General features: G+C 40.2%; 1 protein-coding gene and 1 long non-coding RNA gene across 26 annotated transcripts in view; both read left to right on the forward strand.

The window, feature by feature from the left end:
- Positions 1–19321, forward strand: part of RBFOX2 (RNA binding fox-1 homolog 2) — a 290327-nt gene that overhangs the window by 132383 nt on the left and 138623 nt on the right. The window lies entirely within an intron of this gene.
- LOC116543809 lies at positions 4–19058 on the forward strand. Its single transcript, XR_004265714.1, has 2 exons — positions 4–1076; positions 18099–19058. It is a non-coding gene; the product is annotated as an uncharacterized LOC116543809 (long non-coding RNA).

Below are 19321 nucleotides of genomic sequence, written 5' to 3' on the forward strand. Positions count from 1 at the left end.
AGTACAGAGTGCTGTGGGTGAGGGTTTGCACTTGCACATATAAGGAGTGGAAAGCTGCGAGATTCTGCTCTTGCACAAATGGCCTCCCCACAGAGCACAGACTGCCACATCCCCTTCTGTTCCAAGGTGTTAGGTTTTTAAAACCTAGCAGTGATTGTGACACTGTTTTTTTTCCCTCCCACTATGTTGTTTATCTTGTCAGACTTAGGCGCAAGGGCTGAACTCCCTGCGCAGTATCATCCCCTGGGCTTGGTGGGTTTGGAGAAGGCAAGTGGGGCAGGTGAAGTGAGCTGGTTGCTTCAGGAACTGCAGTCTTCTTGGTGGGTCAGGATCAACTTGTGTTTTGTTTTGGGGGTACTGACCTTGATAAGCCATGTCTTTACATATTGAGAGCCAGTAGGTGGCATGATTATTAATTAGGAATAAGCTTTCATAAGTTTTTATCTAATAATTTTTATTTCACAACATTCTTGTGAAGTAGGTCACTCACTACTGTTATTAAAATTGTATGAGGAAAGTAATTAAGTCACAAAGAGTGACTTGCCCATAGTTAGAAATCAAGTCTAAAGTAGTTAGAATAGTAATTAATAATCAGATGTTATAAAGCATTTTATATTTAGCAGGAATGTAGAACCTTCTATTATTATAATTTACCGTTAATTGTAGTATTTTAGTTTGGGATGGAGGAAAACTTCCTGGGACTGGACAAGTTTGTAAATTATGAAATGTGATAACTTTTAGAGGAATGTCGGGGAAATAATACAGAATCCACCCCCCTGCCCTTGCCTGCAATTTTAGTTGTTAAGACAAGAACATCTTATATAGTTCGTTGCAAAGATGGCAGTATGTCTCTTGAGCAAACAGCTGTTGTGTGTTGCTAAGGGAGCTTACTAGACGTGATGCCGTTGTCTACTAGTCAGCTTTTTGAAAGTTTCCTTTTGCCCTTTGCCCTTCAACCCAGATGTCTGGAATTGCAGGAACCTACTTGGCTAATGCAGGCTAAATTTATAAATATCAGAAAGGAAATTTTAACTGAGTTTACTGCGATGGAACTTGTTCACAGAAGATGTATATGTGTGTGTGTTGGGAGGGGCTGCTGCTTCTGCTTGTCCCTTCGTGTTTGAATATGACCTTGAAATATTATTTTCTCTCCTCTATTGATTTTTTTTTTTGTAGTATTTGTAAGAGCTCAGAACTTTTCTGACACACTAATGTGAATTAAGTAGTTTTTGCCTCCCTGTAAACTAGTCATTTGTACAGGCTCTTTGCAGCCTTGTGATTGGGATTGATCAGCCCTGTTGACCCAAACGATGGACTGCTCTGTCTTTTGATTTGTTTGGAAGAGGAGTTATGAAAGGAAGCCAGTTGAATTAATCTCATTTTCACTCACTTAATGTTTGATGAAGGCAGACAGTGACAGTCTCCTTAGTTATTTCCTTTGTGCTCATGTTGCAGTTATTTGTGTATTTATCTCAATTCTTTTTACTTACTAACGCCAGAACAGAGCTTCCCTACCAATGCCACATGCCAGATTGAGATTAAAATATGTCAAGATTACTATACCCCACAACCCTTGGAGTAGCCAGCTGGGCTCGGGAGTCCCCTGGTCACTTTGATCATGTGCGCCCTAATTTGTTTATCACTTTGTGCTATAAACAGTATTTCCTGTGTGTGCCATGACACCTGAAGGCTTGGGTAGCACTGCCTAGAGGGCAAAAAGCAGGTCAGCTCTCTCTGTTTTATTATTTGTATCATCTAGCCCAGTGCCCCACACCTTTGTTTACTTCATTGAGGATATGCAGAAGGAGCTATAGCTGAATAATACCGAGATATGTAGAAGAAAACCTAGGTGGTCAAGCATTTAGTGCGAGGCACAGAGGAGCTGCTGTGGACTAGAAATAAGAGATGGGAGTTTTAGTGTAGGTTTAGCCAGTACCAAGCCATGGGACTTTTGGCAGTCATTTAACTGTTCTGAGAGTCAGTTTCCACATCCATAAGATAATTGAACTGAACCTCTTCTGATTCTGAAATTCTGTGAAGTGAATTTTATGTGGCAGTAGATATGCCTGAAAGATGCCCAGTTCTGCAAGGATGTTTAGGTCCAGGTAAACAGAGAAAACTGTCATACATGCATATATCACCTCCATTGCATGTTTGGTTTGGTACCGGTAATGGGTCAGAGGCATTCTGAGTATTCTAGAAAAATTATGTTCAGTTGTCAGTACCTCTGAATTGATGCAGATGGACATTTTTAGAACCTATAGAATTGAAGAGTAAGAGTTATAACTTATCCAAGCGTTTTCATCTGTGTAGTTAGATGCAGCTCATTAATTTGCTCCTATGTGTCTAGAACTCTGAGATAGAATGCTACCTCTCTCTATGCTGCTTTGGCAGATTTTCTCCCCGCTTTCTTGTTGAGTCATCCTCTTTTTTAGTGAATTAGGTAATGTCAGTTGGCTGCATGAGGTGGTGAAGAGAATATAGGTTTCAGAAACTTGACTAGGTCTAAATCCCACCTCTGCCATTTTCAAGTGTATGACTTAACAAGTTACTTAACCTCTCTGAACCTTAGTTTCATTTGTCATATAGGAAAAATAGTGGCACTCAGGATTTTTGTAAAGTTTTAAGATAATCTATGAAACATACTTAACATAATGAGGTGGCACACAATAGTTACTCAGTAAATAACTAGTACAAGTCAACTTTTTGCTTTGAACATTTGCATAGGCAGACTACTCACCACCCCAAAGTGTTTTCTCTATCATGTTGAGGTTATCTTTGAATTTATATAGGGAGAACTTTGATGATAAACACAAACTAGTTTTCTCTAAAATATTTTCCCTCTTAATTTGTATGTTAAGTACTCATGGCTTGGGAGCCCTTGTTAAGGTTGCCTCCTGATGGAGAAAATTCCCATTGTTTGTTGTAAACTTTTTTTTTTTTTTTTGAGGTGTATGGTACCAGTAAGAATTCATTATGTCATTTATTCTCCGTCTATCATCATCATCATCAAAAACAGGGAGAGAAAGAGACAGGCAGAGATATGATTCCTATATTGAGGGAACTTGTTTAATGATTATATAATTTATATCCAATAAACATAATTATAGACCACTTAACTTAAATTACCAGAAGACAGGATGTATTCTCCCTGTCTGAGCAGTATTAGCTAGACAGGCACCAGGCACTCTCTTACTCATACTCTGTATGGATTAACTTCTGGATTTTATTTTGAACTGTTGTTTTGTCATAGATCAATTCCATCTTCTTAATAAATCAGTTCAGCCAACATTTAATGAATGCCCATAACGGGTAGAGCTAGCTGTTGCAAATACAAAGATGATTAAAGGTTAAAGACATAGTGTGCCCTTAACAAATTTATAGCATCATGGTAGGGAATGTGTACACAGGTAGTAATGATTTTTGTATGCTATTCAATTAAGAAGGTGCTTTTATGTGTTAGTTCATCCTCACAACATTGTTAAGGACTAAATATCATTATTTCTGTTGTCAAGCGAGGAAAACGACCATGAGAAGCACATGACAAGCAGTAAATGGCAGACCTGGAAACTCAGTCTCATCTTTTAAAAACTATGGCTCTTAGGCCGGGCACGGTGGCTCATGCCTGTAATCCCAGCACTTTGGGAGGTTGAGGTGGGTGGATCACTTGAGGTCAGGAGTTTGAAACCAGCCTGTCAAGCATGGAGAAACCCCATCTCTACTAAAAATACAAAGTTAACCAGGCGTGGTGGTGCAGGCCTGTAATCCCAACTACTCTTGAAGCAGAAGACTCTCTTGAACCCGGGAGGCGGAGGTTGCAGTGAGCAGAGATTGCAACATTGCACTCCAGCCTGGGCAACAAGAGCAAAACTCCATCTCAGAAAACAAACAAACAAACATAAAAGACAATGGCTTGTATTTCATTTTACATTGTCTTCTTTTGGGAGAAGCTGTTTTTGTTTTGTTTTAAACTGTCTATTGAGTGATAACATTTCATTTAGTCCTCAGTGCACCTGGAAGTTAGCTATTATTTTCATTTTACAGATGAGAAAGCAGATATTTCAGTAACTTGCCAAAGTCATACAATTTACAGTTGTCAGAGTTAGAATTTGAACTGTGGTTTGTCCATCCCTAAAACTTGCCGTACTGCAATTAACCTTCTATTTGTTCATTGGTTTCCAGTTTATCAGTATAGTAATCCTCCTTATCCATGGCTTCATTTTCTGTAGGTCTAGTTACCCAAGGTCAGTCACAGTCCAAAAGTATTATGATATTTTGAGAGAGAGAAAGAAACCACATTTGTGTAACTTTTATTGTAGTGTAATTATTCAATTTTATTATTAGTTACCACTAATCTCTTACTATGCCTAATTTGCAAATTAAAATTTAATCATATGTATAGTGTATATGTATAGGAAAAAACATAGTATATATAGAATTCAGTACTACCCAAAGTTTCAGGCATCTGCTTGGGGGTCTTGGAACATATTTCCCACAGATTAGAGGGTACTACCTGTACTACTGTTAAGTATGGCACAAGGCTAGAGTAGAGAAATGAAAATAAGGAAACCTGAATTCTCTTTTCGTCACCCTTAGTTACTTGAAACAGTTACTTAATTGTGTATACCTTGATTTTTCAGGTTATGAAAAAGATATATTCTTAGGAACATTCATGGAATAATCTTAGAAAAATACATATCAGTCATTTTAGAAATGAAGTAGTAACTGATGGCTTTATCATAAAACTTGGAAATCACAGACTATAAGTCACAGTTTTGGGTTTTGATTGTGTCATTTGTCAGCGTATCTGAGCTTGCTTCCTAATCTTTAAAATGGGACCAAGAGATTATTGAGATAATCTGTGAGAGTTTCCTGGAAGTTCTTTTGTGTGAGGCAAAAATAAGGTAATAACAATGCCTTATTATTCAGGTTTCATGTTAAAGTCATTTAGTGCTTTTTAATCACTATTTTGCCACTCTAATTCATCTACACAATTAGAGAACTAGACTTAATAGTAAATTGAGTTACCACAAAATGTAGACAACGGCTCAGTTCAGATAACATTTAAGGTCAGGTACTGTGATAGGTATTTGACGGTGAAAAGCCATTAAAAGATTCTAAGTAGGATTGAGAGTAGGGTGAAGTGACGTTTATAATTAGATTTGTTTTTTAAAAAGATGCCTACATAGATTAGAGGAGAGTAAAAGTCCAGAGAGAAGTTAGGTGATTGTAAGAGTCTCAGTGACAGGGAACGTCACGATAGAACGGGCTAGCGGGAAGCAGTGGAATTGTATGAGAGGTTCAGAAGGGAAAATTGACAGGATGTTATAATTTGGAAGAGGACCAGGTTTTTTTGTAGGAGGGAAGATGAAAGGGATCATGGGTTTGGTTTTGGATTTGGTACTTGGGGTAACTTTGAGATGTTCAAGAGGAAATACTGTTTACATGACCACCTAGGTCTGGAAATATAAGGAAAGGTAGAGGCTTTCCTCTATTGTGAGAAATCTGCATGCCCTTGGTGGGTCTCATAATGGCTTAAAATGATAATGGTCTAGGAAGGATGTAGAGCAAGAAGAGAAGTTAATGCTTGGAGAAAAATAAATTTTCCCTCCTCTCCCCTCCCCTCCCCTCCCCTCCCCTCTCCCCCCCCCCCCTCCCCTCCCCTCCCCTCCCCTCTTGCCTCCCCTCCTGCCTCCCTTCCCATCTGTCCTCCTGCCTCTCCTCTTGTCTCCCCTCCCCTCTCCTCTTGCCTCCCATCCCTTCCCCTCCCCTATCTTCCCCTCCCCTCTTGCTTTCCCTCCCCTCTTGCCTTCCCTCCCCTCTTGCCTCCCCTCCTCTTCTTCTTGAGATAGTCTTGCTCTGTCGCATAGGCTGCAGCACAGTGGCATTATCTCGGCTCACTGCAACCTTTGCCTCCCGGGTTCAAGCGATTCTCCTGCCTCAGTCTCTTGAGTAGCTGGGATTACAGGTGCCTGCCACCATGACCTGCCTAAGTTTTGTATTTTTAATAGAGATGGGGTGGTTTCACCACGTTGGCCAGGCTGGTCTTGAATTCCTGACCTGAAGAGATCTGCCTGCCTTGGCCTCTGAAAGTACTGGGATTACAGGCCTTAGCCACTGTGCTCAGCCAAAATTTTCAAAGGAAGCAGGATATTAGGTTTTAGAGACCTTATTCTTAAGGAGAAAAACAGGACCTTAGGAAATCAAGGTAAGTGATTGTGGCAAAAAAATGAAAAATGTCCTTGGGTTTAGCAATATGGAGGTCATTGGTAACTTTAGGGTTATTTTGGTGGAATGATGAGGTCAAACAAGTAGAGCCAGTTGAGGAGTTCATTGGGGAGGCAAGGAAATAATAGAAATAATGAGTAAAGACAATTGGAAAAGTTTGCCTCTGAAGGAATGAAGAGGGTAGCTGGAAGGGATGTGGGGATAAGAAGCTTTGCTTCATTTTAAATAGGAAACATTTGATCATGTTTAAAAGTTAGTTGAACAAATTGAAAAGAAGAGGAGGAATAATTACTCTTATGCTTTGAGAAGATGGAGTTGACTTCAGGAATAGGGAGCACTTTCCTATTTAATAGCAGGCAAAGCAGAAGAACTGACAGGATTTTAAAGACATCTTTACAGAGGCAGAGATAGGTAAGTATAGTGAGTAGGGGGTAAAAAGGGTCATTGATTTTCCAAAAATGAATAGATTGGTGAAACAGTATATATTTGTGGTGAACCATATGTAATTCTTGTATGCATGGGATGAGTAAAATAGTGGTAGATGAGAATTAAAAAGAATAGAGGCCAGATTATCCAGAATTTAGTATATATATTTTTTGCTTGTTTGTCCCAGTAAGGAACCACTGATGGATTTTAAGCAGGATCAGGTATGATCACATTTGTATGTTATTAGGTTGATGATTTCCTAAGGTCGAGGCAAGAACAATGAAGGCAAAGTCCTTTCCCATAAACACTTTGTATTTTTTAACTGGGGAGAGAGCCAACAAGGTAGTTTCAGGACTAAGTGCCATGGACAAGACAAGGTAATATGACCCTGAATGTTTTAACGAGGATGAAAAAGTCCAGGTGCGATGATTCATGCCTGTAACCCTAGCACTTTGGGAGGCTGATGCAGGCGGATCACCTGAAGTTAGGAGTTCGAGATCAGCCTGGCTAAGATGGTAAAACCCATCTCTACTAAAAATACGAAAATTAGCCAGACATGGTGGTGGATGCCTGTAATCCCAGCTATTTGGGAGGCTGAGGCAGGAGAATCGCTTGAACCTGGAAGGCAGAGGTTGTGGTGAGCCGAGATCGCACCACTGCACTCCAGCCTGGGCGACAGAGTGAGACTCAAAAAAAAAGAAAAAGAAAAAGAAAGAGGCCTGAATACAAAGCACAATCTTGTCAGGATGTGGAAGGAAAGCATTATGAGCAGAAGCAGTAGCAAAGACAGAGTTCTTAGATGAGAATGAGTTTGATTTATTCAAAGGGCAGAAAGAAGGAAGGTGGAATGGTGGTGTGGTTGATTGCAGAGAGCAAAAAGAATGTAGGAAGATAAGGCTGGGGGGAAGGTAAAGGCCAGATCACTCCTTATGATGGAGATTTGAATCTTGTTCCAGTGAAAATAGGAAGGTTTTGGGAGGTTTAAAGCAGGGCAGTGACTTGCTTTAGGAATAGTGGTAAGGGAGGTCTGGATGCTATTGCTATAGTCTAAGCAAGAGGTGATGGCTTAGAGGGCAACTTGATAGGACTACCAAGGATCCCTGAGGTTTGCTTGAGGAATTAGGGGCTGGCGGGGGTGCAATTATTTCATTAGAACTGTGCAGAAAATAGCAAAAAAAAAAAAAAAAATTATGGTTTGAACTTGTTACATTTGGACACTTTTGTGATGTCTTTTAGGCCAAGTGGATTCAGTGGCCATTTGATAGGAATCTGGAGCTCAGAAGAGAGAATTGAGTTAGGTGTGTAAGGTTGAGATTCATTAGTGTGTATTTAAAGCCTGGGGAAGAAATGTAACTAGAAAATGGAGCTAATATCATAGCCCGGAGTTATTTTAGTAGAAGTCTGAAGAATATTGAGAATAATTTGGTGGGGTAAGCAGAAAATTAGGCAAGTGTGTGACATCACAGACTCTAGAAAAGAACGCTCTGCTGAATTTGGATAATTTAAAACTAAATAATTGGTGGTTGGCTTTGGTAGAAGGTTGGTCATTGGTAAATTTGGTAAGAACTATTGGAATGATAGGAACAAAAAGCCAGTTGGAATGGATTGAATTGTTAATTGGCAGCTGAAGACACTGAGATAATTAACGTAATATAGGTTCAAAGAAGGATTTTTTAAAATTTGTTTTTATTTATTAAAAAGAGTTTTTTAAGAGATGGGGTGTTGTTGTGTTGCCCAGGCTAGAGTGCATTCTATTTACAGATGTGATCACAGTGCACTGTAGACTTGAACTGCTGGCCTCAAGTGATCCTCCTGCATCAGCCTCTCAAGTAGCTGGGACTACAGGTGCATGCCACCATGCCCAGCTTCAAAGGATTTTTAAAGGATAGGTGTAAGACATGTTTTATGTCGCTGGCAAAGATCGAAGTTGAGTGGAAGAAATAATGTTTGGGTCATGGAGGTGGATCTCTTATGGATAGATTAATCCCCTCCTGGGAGGTGGTGGGTGAGTTCTTACACTATTAGTTCCTGCAAGAGCTGGCTGTTTAAGAGCCTGGCAGCTGCTCCCTCCCCTACCCCATTCTCTTGCTTTCTCTCTCACCTTGTGCTCTCTGCAAACGTTGGCTCCCCCTTCCCTTTCTGCCTTGAGTGGAAGCAGCCAGAGGCCCACACCAGATGCAGGTGCCAATGCCACACTTCTTGCACAACCTGCAGAACTGTGAGCTAAATAAACCTCTGTTCTTTATAAATTACACAGCCTCAGGTATTCCTTTATAGCAACATTAAATGGACTAAGACAATATCCTAAAGTAATGGGCTATATTGCATAGCCCAGGTATGTAGTAGACTAGACCATCTAGGTTTGTGTAAGCACACTGCAATGTTCTCACACAATTAAATTGCTCAGTGATGCATTTCTCAGAACATATTCCTGTCAAGTGACACATGACTACTATATTGCAGATTTGAGAAGTCAAGCAAGGTATGAACTAGTAATCTCAAAAAATGGGGGATAAATTTACTACAGAGATGAAGTAGGCTTAAGATCATAAATTTGACATCTGGTGGCAAGTCAGTTGTGTGATTTTTATTCAGCAATCTTCTGTTATTTAGATGCAGGAGAGGAATAAGTACATAGTTGGAGCGACCAAATGAGTTAGACTAAGGGAAAAGAGGGCAAGGAAATGAAGATTTTTTGGAGAGATTCTGTATTGTATGGGGCCATAGGATCTAAACTGGCTTAGAAGGGCAGTAAAACATGAGAAGGAATAAAAGTGAAAAAGTGGTAGGATCAGCTTGGAAACTAGAGATCTTAAGGAGGCTGGTGAGAATTGCCACAGGGGTTAAACTACTATTGTAAGCAAACGCTTGATGGTGTGTGATAATAATACTTAAAATTTTTGTAGGTGATGATTGTCTTAGAATATGATGCTAGGTGAATGGCTTAGGTGAAGTGGTAGAAAAATATAGTTGGTGCTAAAGACTTCAAATAAAGGCTAAAATGTTGAATCTTTGTGGCCGTCAAAGGTATCAGAGTGATAAGACTAACAGTGGAAATGAAATCAGGGAGCCCTATTTTAAGAGGAGGTTAGCAGGTGATAGGTGCAGTTTGCCTGGAGGGAAGAGAAGTGGTTTGGAAGCAGTATTGGGAAGGAAGGAAGAGGATACCTGGAAGGTCCAACACTATATGATAATGGGGAGCAAGGCAGATGCCTGCTCCTGCTGAGGTATGTGATGAATAAGAGAAAAGCTTTTACTGTAGATGCAGCACTATTCTCAGGGGCAGTCAGGTTTCCTGAAGAGCAAAAGAGTAAAGAGACTATCACACAAGAGAGGGCGAGTATTTAGAGGAGTTTGCTGAGAATAGCTCATGACTTCCAGGGCGTGAGAGGGCAAGGAAGAGCAGGAGATGGGATCAGAAAAAGCATAGAGAACAGTCACTGTTGTTAATATAATGGATTCATTGTTAATAATATAGATTCAGGTATGAGGTACAAGTGCCTCGAGGTCAGGGTTTGACAGTAAGGATAAAAATTTTAAGTAGTTAGAGAGGAAAGTCTTATGCATGAATGCTAGAAGATGGTAAGCTTCAGTTATTTAGGAAAGCTGCATTTACTATTTGTTTTAATAGGACATTTAATGTTAAACAGTTATGTCTTTTTGGTCATGTTTCAAACCAGAATATGGAATTTTGTTGTTGTAAAATGTGTAAATTAAGGACTAATTTGGAACCAAGTAAGTAAATATCCATTGTAGATTTTAAATTGTTCATTTGGAGAAGTAGAAAATCAGCGTGGTCAAAGCATAAATAATGGACAAGGGGGAGAGGGAGGATTAAACGCCCAAGATATATCCTCTGTTTCTTTCCCCAACAACAACAAAAATATATTTTAGGAGTTGCCTTACTCCACTAACTCCCCCTTCCCCTTCTTGGTTCTGGAAATCTGTACAGTCATGTACTGCATAAAGATACTTCAGTTAACTATGAACCATATCGTTCATCAATGCAGTTGAACCTATCAGTCAATGAGGTTCAATCTTATGGTGGTCCCATAAGAGTGTATAAATAACAATTGTATTTTGACTGTCCCTTTTCTGTGTTTAGATACGTAAATACCATTGTGTTAACGATTGCCCACAGTATTCAGTAGTCACATGCTGTACGTGTTTGTAGCCTAAGAGCAATAGGTCATCCATACCATATAACCTAGGTGTGTAGTAGGCTGGGCCATCTAAGTTTATGTGTAAGTACACTCTATGATGTTCTCACAACTATGAAATCACCTACCACACATTTCACAGGATGTATTGCTGGCATTAAGCAGCACATGATTATATTGCTTTTAAAAGTTGTAATCTAGTTAAAAGCATTGCATTCCTGTTTATAATTAATACCTTTTTCTTAATGGGAGAGCTTGGTGCTCTTCTTCACAATTTTTTTTTTTTAACATCCTTCACTATTATTAAATAAGAGAACATATGTTACTTGTAATTGAAGGCCAGCGTAGAATAGACATTCCACTGATATTGGTTGAAAAGTTAATTGGATATTCTAAGTATAATGAACTGTCTGTGTAGCAAAGTGTTCGACTAAAATATTGGGTTTGGGTTTCACTTAACCCAAATCTATAAGCTCTGTACTGTCTTAATTGTGTATTAACTTGTATGATGTTTTACTTGCTCGTTTAAATATAGACCATTAATTCAGGGGTTAAATAAATCAAGACCTGTCTTTCATTTTCTGAAATAACTGTCACATTATTTTTCCTGAATGTGAGATGAACCCTTTAAGGGCTTTTTAGCAAGATTCTTGTATCCATGAAAATCAGAAAACTGATTATGGTTTCATTGTGTTTCACTCATATGCTAGTTACATTTCTGTCCCTGACCTAGTCATTAACCTGCTATATGATTAGACACATGATCTTTGTGCTCTTGTGTCTCATCTGTAAAATGGGCATGATTATTTCCCTGTAGAATTGTTAAGTATTATTTCTCATATAAATTGACATCTAAATAAAAATATTCTTAATGATTTATTTATTCTGCTTCTTGTACAGTACTTGAAATTGCCAATTAGGTAAAAAGCATTATGTTTTTTTTGGCCAGATGGGACTGAAAGTCTCACTAAACAGTATAGTAGATGCCAAAGGCCAAGTAGGGGTGGGGGCTCAGAGCACGTGTTTGGGAAGATCAGTTGTTACTGTGTCTGTGTTTTCCTCTGCTGTATTTCAGTATTTTTTAGATATTTATTTTTATTTTTTTGTTTAATTTTGTTAAGGTTATTAAAAATAAGTTTACTGGAGTCATTGAAAATCAAAATCATTTTTGCAAGTTGCTCTAATATTGGATGTTTGCAGATAATATTCAAACTGGAGAAATTTTCGATTGTTAAAGATGGTTGCGATTGGAAGGGATGAGAGAACAAATTCCTGAGTGCCTCCTATGATGTGAGGCACTGGCTTAGGTGCTTTCATTACTATTGTCTTGTTTCGTCTTACAATGAGGAAGGAAGATTAAAATGCTCAGTCCTGCTTCAGAGTCAGTGCTCTTAACCCGTATGTTGTAATTCATTCAGCTAGTTTATGATTACGTCTAAGGTGGTCCTTAGTGATCCCCACCTCCTGATATTCATGCCCTTGTGTATTCTCTTCCCCTTATAGGTTGGACCTAGTGACTCACTCTGAATGCATAGAGTATGGAAAAAGTGATGAGATGTCACTTCCGAGATTCGGTTACAAAGAGATTGTGGCTTTTATCTTGGGTGCTTACCCTCTCTACCTTTCTCTCAGAGCCCCTACACTGTTAAGTAGCCCTGTGGGAAGGCCCATGAGCCAGTGATGTTCAGGCTTAATAGCTGGTGGCCTGCCAACAGCCAGGTGAGTGAGTTTGGTGGTGGATCCTCGATAGTCAAGCCTAATGACTGCAGCCCCAGCCAACACCTTGACTGCAGCCTTGTTAGAGACCCTGAACCAGAAGCACTTAGCTTACTCAGCTGGATTTCTGAGGGCGGGGGGAGGGAGAGAGGGAGAGAGACAGGAGAGAGAGAGAGACACACACACACAGAGAGAACACTACAGATTTTGTACCAATAGTGGGGGTGCTTTTTAGTGCAAATCTAAAATGTGGGAGTGACTTTGAAACAGGGTAGTGGACTTTTGAGGAGAATGTTAGTATAAGGTAGAGTACCTTGAACACATTGTAAAAGATGGGATTTTGAGGTGATTGTCACAAGGGCTTAAAGGAGAGAAACTGGAAGAAAGGGAATCCTTGTTATGTAGTGGTAGAAAGTTTAGCAACACTGTCATTTGTACTTAATGGGAACCAGCAAGTGTGCTTAATGAACTGCGAGATCTAGCTAACTAAAATTCTAAGCAAAACATTGCAGATGCCCTGTGGTTCCTTCTTGCTGCTTAAAGTATGAGGGGAAAGAAAGAAATTGAGGGAAGCACTGTTAAAAAAGGAGTTTTGAAAATTCTCAGCCTTTCTGGTTGGCAAAGGGTGATAAAATTAAGACATGGCAAAGATCAGTTCAAGGGCCACTGCAAGGAGAATGGTGGTCTAAAGATAAAGCCGAGGGTGTGCTTTAAAGCCTTTTGTTAAGACCTGAGAATGTAGTGCCTTAGGGTACTCTTCAGTCACGCTAAAGACTTCTGTCAGACAATAGGGCTTCTAGCCTTTTTAGCAGGAGCCCTAGGTAGAGATAGAGAAGAGTTTGTCTTGGAGAGATCTATGGGGATAGCTTTTGTTTATTGTGGTGAGATTTGCAGGAAATCTACGGTAGCTAGGACTGAACGGGAAAAGAAACTGCTGGCAGGAAGCAAGCTGAGAAAGTGCTCTGCAGCTAACACATGCCACCTTTCATGAAAAGGGAAAGATGACTCAGAGGTTGCAAGCAGGAGCCTAGAGATGGAGGCAAAAGTCATGGAGAATTATTTTCCCAGTTTTGAGACCTAATCAAGGAACTTTCAACTGTTGCCCTGCTGGATTTCAGAGTCACTATAGATCAGTGACTCCTTTGTGCTACCTAATTCCCCGCCTCCCTTTTGTAGAAAAAGTTATGCCATTTAGTGATTGCAAGGATTTTAGAAAACAGAAACCCAGAGGGCAAGTGAGAAAGGAGCCTTAATACCATGCCACCTAGGCTCCCAGAGTGCCATACTTCTTTTGGCTTTGTTTACAGGTCATAAGTACCAGATGATATGTGCAAAACTGAAGCGATCAGGAGTGGATTTCCCATCCCCATATGTACCCACTTTCTCTCATCAGTATCAATAAACTGTCCCCTCACCAATGAAGCATTTGCCCTCCTATGTAAGGTGAACCCTCCAGTTGTATTCTAGGTCCTATCTCTGCTAGTCTGTTTAGGACATGGATCCAGCAATTCTCTCCCCTCTCTCTAGGATCATCAAGGTTTCTACCTTTATTGGATTAATCTTGTCAGCATACAGTTAAGCTGTTCTTTCACTTATTTAAAAATAATACTCTTGACATCACTTTGCCAGCAACTGCTGAATTTCTTTTCCTTTAAAGCAAAATTCAGTAGAGTTGTTTATGTTTGATTGTATCAGTTTTCCTCTCAAACCTATGCAGCCAGGTTTTTATTGCAACCACACCACTGAAACGGCTGTTGTCCAAGTTGCCAGTGAGTTCCATGCTGCTAAATCTAGTGGTCTGGTCTCAGCCCTCATCTTACTTGACCTATCTGTAGAATATTGTTATCATTGATCACTTCCTTCTCTGATTTACTTTCTTGGATACTTGACTTCCCAGACATCATACTTTCCTGATTTTCTTCCCACCTCATTGGAAGTTTGTACTGAGTTTTAAAGTTGTAATATTTTGAGCCAAATCCTTTGACCTCTTTTCTTGATTGTCTTGCATCCACTCTCATGACTTTAGTTCTCAGCTAACCAGGAAAGTAGTTAAAACCATTTACCAGCTGGGGCCAATGCCAATGAACCCTTTCCTTTTTTTTTCTTTCTTTAACATATATTAAGTTTTTTGTGGTGGGTACCTGTAATCCCAGCTACTCGGGAGGCTGAGGCACAAGATTCGTTTGAACCCAGGAGGCGGGGGTTGCAGTGAGCCGAGATCTCGCCCCTGCACTCCAGCCTGGAGACAGGGCGAGACTCTGTCTCAAAAAAAAAAAAAAAAGTAAGAAGAATAAATGGATAGTGAAAAAACAATTGCATTCGAAATTTTTAAAAAATTTCTTTTCTCTCTCTCTCTCTCTCTCTCTCTCTCTCTCTCTCTCTCTTTTTGTGACAAGAATCTCACTCTGTTGCCCAGGCTGGAGTGCAGTGGTGGGATCATAGCTCCTTGGAGCCTCAGTCTCCTGGATTCAAGCTATCCTCCCTCTTCAGCCTCTGGGACTACAGGTGTGTGCCACCACACCTGGCTCATTTTTGTATTTGTATTTATTTATTTTTTTGTAGAGACAGGTCTGTGGTTCTGTTGCCCAGGCTGGTCTTGAATACCTGACCTCCAGTGATCTTACTACCTCAGGTTTCCAGAGTGCTGAGATTGCAGGGTTGAGCCACATGCCTAGCCAGGGTTTCATGTAGCTAATTAGATATTACCCCTGTGGTAACTATCAATCACATTTGAATGCTATCTGTATTTTTGAGTAATTTTTATAATACTTCATGATTTTTGTTCTTTTTGCCCCTCCCTCCCTTGGCTGGGAATAGTTTAAAAAGTAAACGTTTCTGAAAAGTCAGAATGTTTCAAGATACAGGAGAAATAAAGATTTTGTAAAATTTCACAGTGAATCTTAGATTTATAAAAGAGTCCAAGGAACCCATATATTATTACAAGATAAAATAGTTTATTTTTTAAGAAACATTTTTGTTTTTCTGTTTTCTTTTTGGAATACCTCTAAGAAAAGTTGTAAAGTATAAATTCTTACAAGTAGAACTGCACTGCTCAAAAGGAAAAGTTGGGCCCAGTGTACTGTGATGGTATACCAGGTGTTAAATTCTGTCGGTATATTCTTGACTCTCAAATGTTTACCTCTAGCTAGACCTCTCTCTAGAAGCTCATATCTAACTGCCTACTTGACATTTCCATCTGTAATATCATAGTTACCTAAAACTTGAAGTGTCCAAAGCTGAACTCCTGGCCTTTACTTGCCTTCCTCTGTCCTCGGACCTGCTAAACACACAGTTTTCTTCTCAGATAATGCCATCTTTCTGTTACCGTTGGGCCAAAAAATCCTTAGTCATCCTGGACTCTTCTTTCTCCCTCACTCCAGTCCTGTTAATTAGCAAATCCTTTAGGTTCTGCCTTTCAAAAATAACCTAAATTCCATCCATTTTTACTAACTCTACTTCTTTTTCTTGTTTTATTTTTTGAGATGGAGTTTTGCTCTTGTTGCCTCAGCTGGAGTGCAGTGGCGTGATCTCAGCTCACTGCAGCCTCTGCCTTCTGGGTTCAAGCAATTCTCCTGCCTCAGCCTCTCAGGTATGCGCCACCACACCATGCTAATTTTGAATTTTTAGAAGAAATGAGGTTTCTCCATGTTGGTCAGGCTGGTCTTGAACTGCCGACCTCAGATGATCGGCCTACCTTGGTCTCCCAGAGTGCTGAGATGATAGGCGAGAGCCACCATGCCCCGCCTTTTTTAGACAGAGTCTCTCTCTGTTGCTCAGGCTGCAGTGCAGTGGCATGATCTTGCTCACTGCATCCTCTGCCTCTCAGGTTCAAGCAATTCTTGTGCATTGGCCACCTGAGTAGTTGGGATTACAGATATGCACCAACATGCCTAGCTAATTTTTGTATTTTTAGTGGAGACGGGGTTTCACCATGTTGGTCAGTCTGGTCTTGAATTCCTGGTCTCAAGCGATCCGCCTACCTTGGCCTCCCAAAGTGCTGGAATTACAGACATGAGCCACGGCACCCGGCCTACTAGCTCTACTTCTTCTATCCTGGTTTTGTATTCCATCCCCTCTTGCCCAGATTTTTATAGTAGTCTGCTACCTGGTCTCCCAGTCTCCACCAGTGACACTGAAGAATTTATTCTAATCACAGCATCTGATGTAATCCTTTGAACATTTAAATTTCGTCATACACAAAATCCACTGATGTGTTTCACTCAGAAAAAAAGCCAGAGTCCCCATGAGGCTCCAGTCAAGCCTGATCCTAGGTACCTGTGTGACTTTTAGCTCCTCCTGTTCACATTTTTCACTCTCCTTCAGCTACTTAGGCCTTTTTGCCATTCATCAAAATTGCCAGGCACTTTGTACAGCTGTCCCATGGTATTCATGGGGTGGGGGGATTGGCTCCAGGACCTCTTAAAGATACTCAGATCTGCAGATGCTCAAGTGTCTGGTACAAAATAGTGTGGCATTTGTATATAATCTACACATATTCTCCTGCATACTTTAAATTACCTCTGGATTATTTATAATAGCAAATGAAGTGTAAATTCTGCGTAATCAGCTGTTGTATTGTTTCCAGAACACCATTCACCATTCATAGTAACAATGAAAAAATAACCTATATATTCAGTACAGACTATTCCCCGCCCCTTTCCCCAAATATTTCCCATCCGTGGTTGGTTGAATCCAGGGTTGCAGAACCCACAAATATGGAGGGCTTACTGTACTTGTTTCTTCTGCCTCTAATGCTTTTCTCCAGATGTACCCATGTCTTCCTTCTGGCCTTCAAAGTTTTGCTCAGATGTTACCTATTCAATAAGTCCTTTTGAAAGCCATTCTATTTTAAATTTTCAATAGCATTTATCTTCTAAATATTATAAAAACAGGCCATGCATGGTGGTTTACCCCTATAATCCCAGGACTTTGGGAGGCCAAGGTGGAAGGAGCTCCTTGAGGCCAGGAGTTCGAGACCAGCCTGGGCAACACAGTGGGACCCCATCTCTACAAAAGCAAGTTTAAAAATTAGCAGGGCATGGTAGCACACACCTGTAGTCCTGGCTACTCAGGAGGTGGCATGTACCTGTAGTCCTGGCTACTTGGAGGCTGAGACAAAATGATTGCATGAGCCTAGGAGGTCTAGGAGGTCAAAGCTGCAGTGAGCTGTGATGGTGCCACTCACTCCATCCTGGGCAACAGAGTGAGACCCTGTATCTTTATTTAATTTATTTTTATTTTATTTAATTTATTTAGATGGAATTTCACTCTTGTTGCCCAGGTTGGAGTACAATGGCATGATCTTGGCTCACTGCGACTTTTGCCTCCCAGGTTCAAGTGATTCTCCTGCTTTAGCCTTCCGAGTAGCTGGGTTTACAGGTGTGCACCCCCACGCCTGGCTAACTTTTTGTATTTTTAGCAGAAACGGGGTTTGCCCATGTTGGCCAGGCTGGTCTCGAGCTCTTGACCTCAGGTGATCCTCCCGCCTTGCCCTCCCACAGTGCTGGGATTACAGGTGTGAACAACTATGCCTGGCTTGAGACCCTGTATAGTTAAAAACAAAACAAGTTATGTGTGTGTGTGTGTGTGTGTGTGTGTGTGTGAAATAAAATCTTTTTTTTTTTTCCCTCACCTGTCTCCTCCTGTAGAGATTTTTGTCTGATTCACTGCTGTATCTTCAGCATCTAGAATAATGAATGGTACTCAATAAATATTTGTCAAATAGGTACTAAATTCCGGAGTTCTTTTTTTTAACCTGTTATTTTTTTCAGTATGGGGAATACTCAGATACTATAGAATTTATAGTGGTAGAACTCTAGTTGACATCAGCCATTCTCTCACATCACAGGGACCCGTGTTTTGTACTATTGACACAGTAGTGCTTTAATGGCACAGGCTTTGGAAACAAATTAACAGGGTCCAAATCTGGTTCTGATGCATTCGATCTGAATGACATTGGATAAATTACCATGCTTTCCCATCTATAAAATGAGAACAACATAATATCTATCACAGAGGGTTGTTTTGAGCCATGTTAAGCTCTCAGAACAGTTCCTGGTGCATAGTATATGTTCAGTATGTTAGTGGTTACTGTTTTTGTTCCAGACCCATCCCAGCTGTTCTGAGTCCATTGTACTCTGAGTGGCAATACTGAGAACCGATTTAGGGTGTCCTCCTTATCACCAAGTCTCTTTGTCCTTTAAAAACATCGTGGGTATGTTAGGTCCTCTTTTCTACCCTTCACCTCCATCTCTCTCTTATCCTGCTTAATCTTTATACTAACGACATTGTTTTATATATTCAGATTTTCCCTCTTTTCCTTTTTTTCTCTCTTAGCAAGTATTTATTAAGCATTACTTTTTCCTTCCCCATTCTGTTTTAAATCTTGCTGTTTCTTTTTCATTGTCTTCATGTCTTTGTTTCATTATCAAATAAAAAATTACCTAACTTGTGGTTGATTGATTAGAATTACTTTTGTATCAGGGAAAATGGAAATCAAATGTTGAAATAAGATTGAAATTTTTTTTTTTTTTTTTTTTTTTTTTGAGACGGAGTTTCACTCTTGTTACCCAGGCTGGAGTGCAATGGCGCGATCTCGGCTCACTGTAACCTCCACCTCCTGGATTCAGGCAATTCTCCTGCCTCAGCCTCCTGAGTAGCTGGGATTACAGGCACGTGCCACCATGCCCAGCTAATTTTTTGTATTTTTTTAGTAGAGACGGGGTTTCACCATGTTGACCAGGATGGTCTCCATCTCTTGACCTCGTGATCCACCCGCCTCGGCCTCCCAA

Source organism: Sapajus apella, unplaced genomic scaffold (genome assembly GCF_009761245.1).
Source record: "Sapajus apella isolate SASKATOON/1434 unplaced genomic scaffold, GSC_monkey_1.0 scaffold197, whole genome shotgun sequence".
NCBI classification, from domain to species: domain Eukaryota; kingdom Metazoa; phylum Chordata; class Mammalia; order Primates; family Cebidae; genus Sapajus; species Sapajus apella.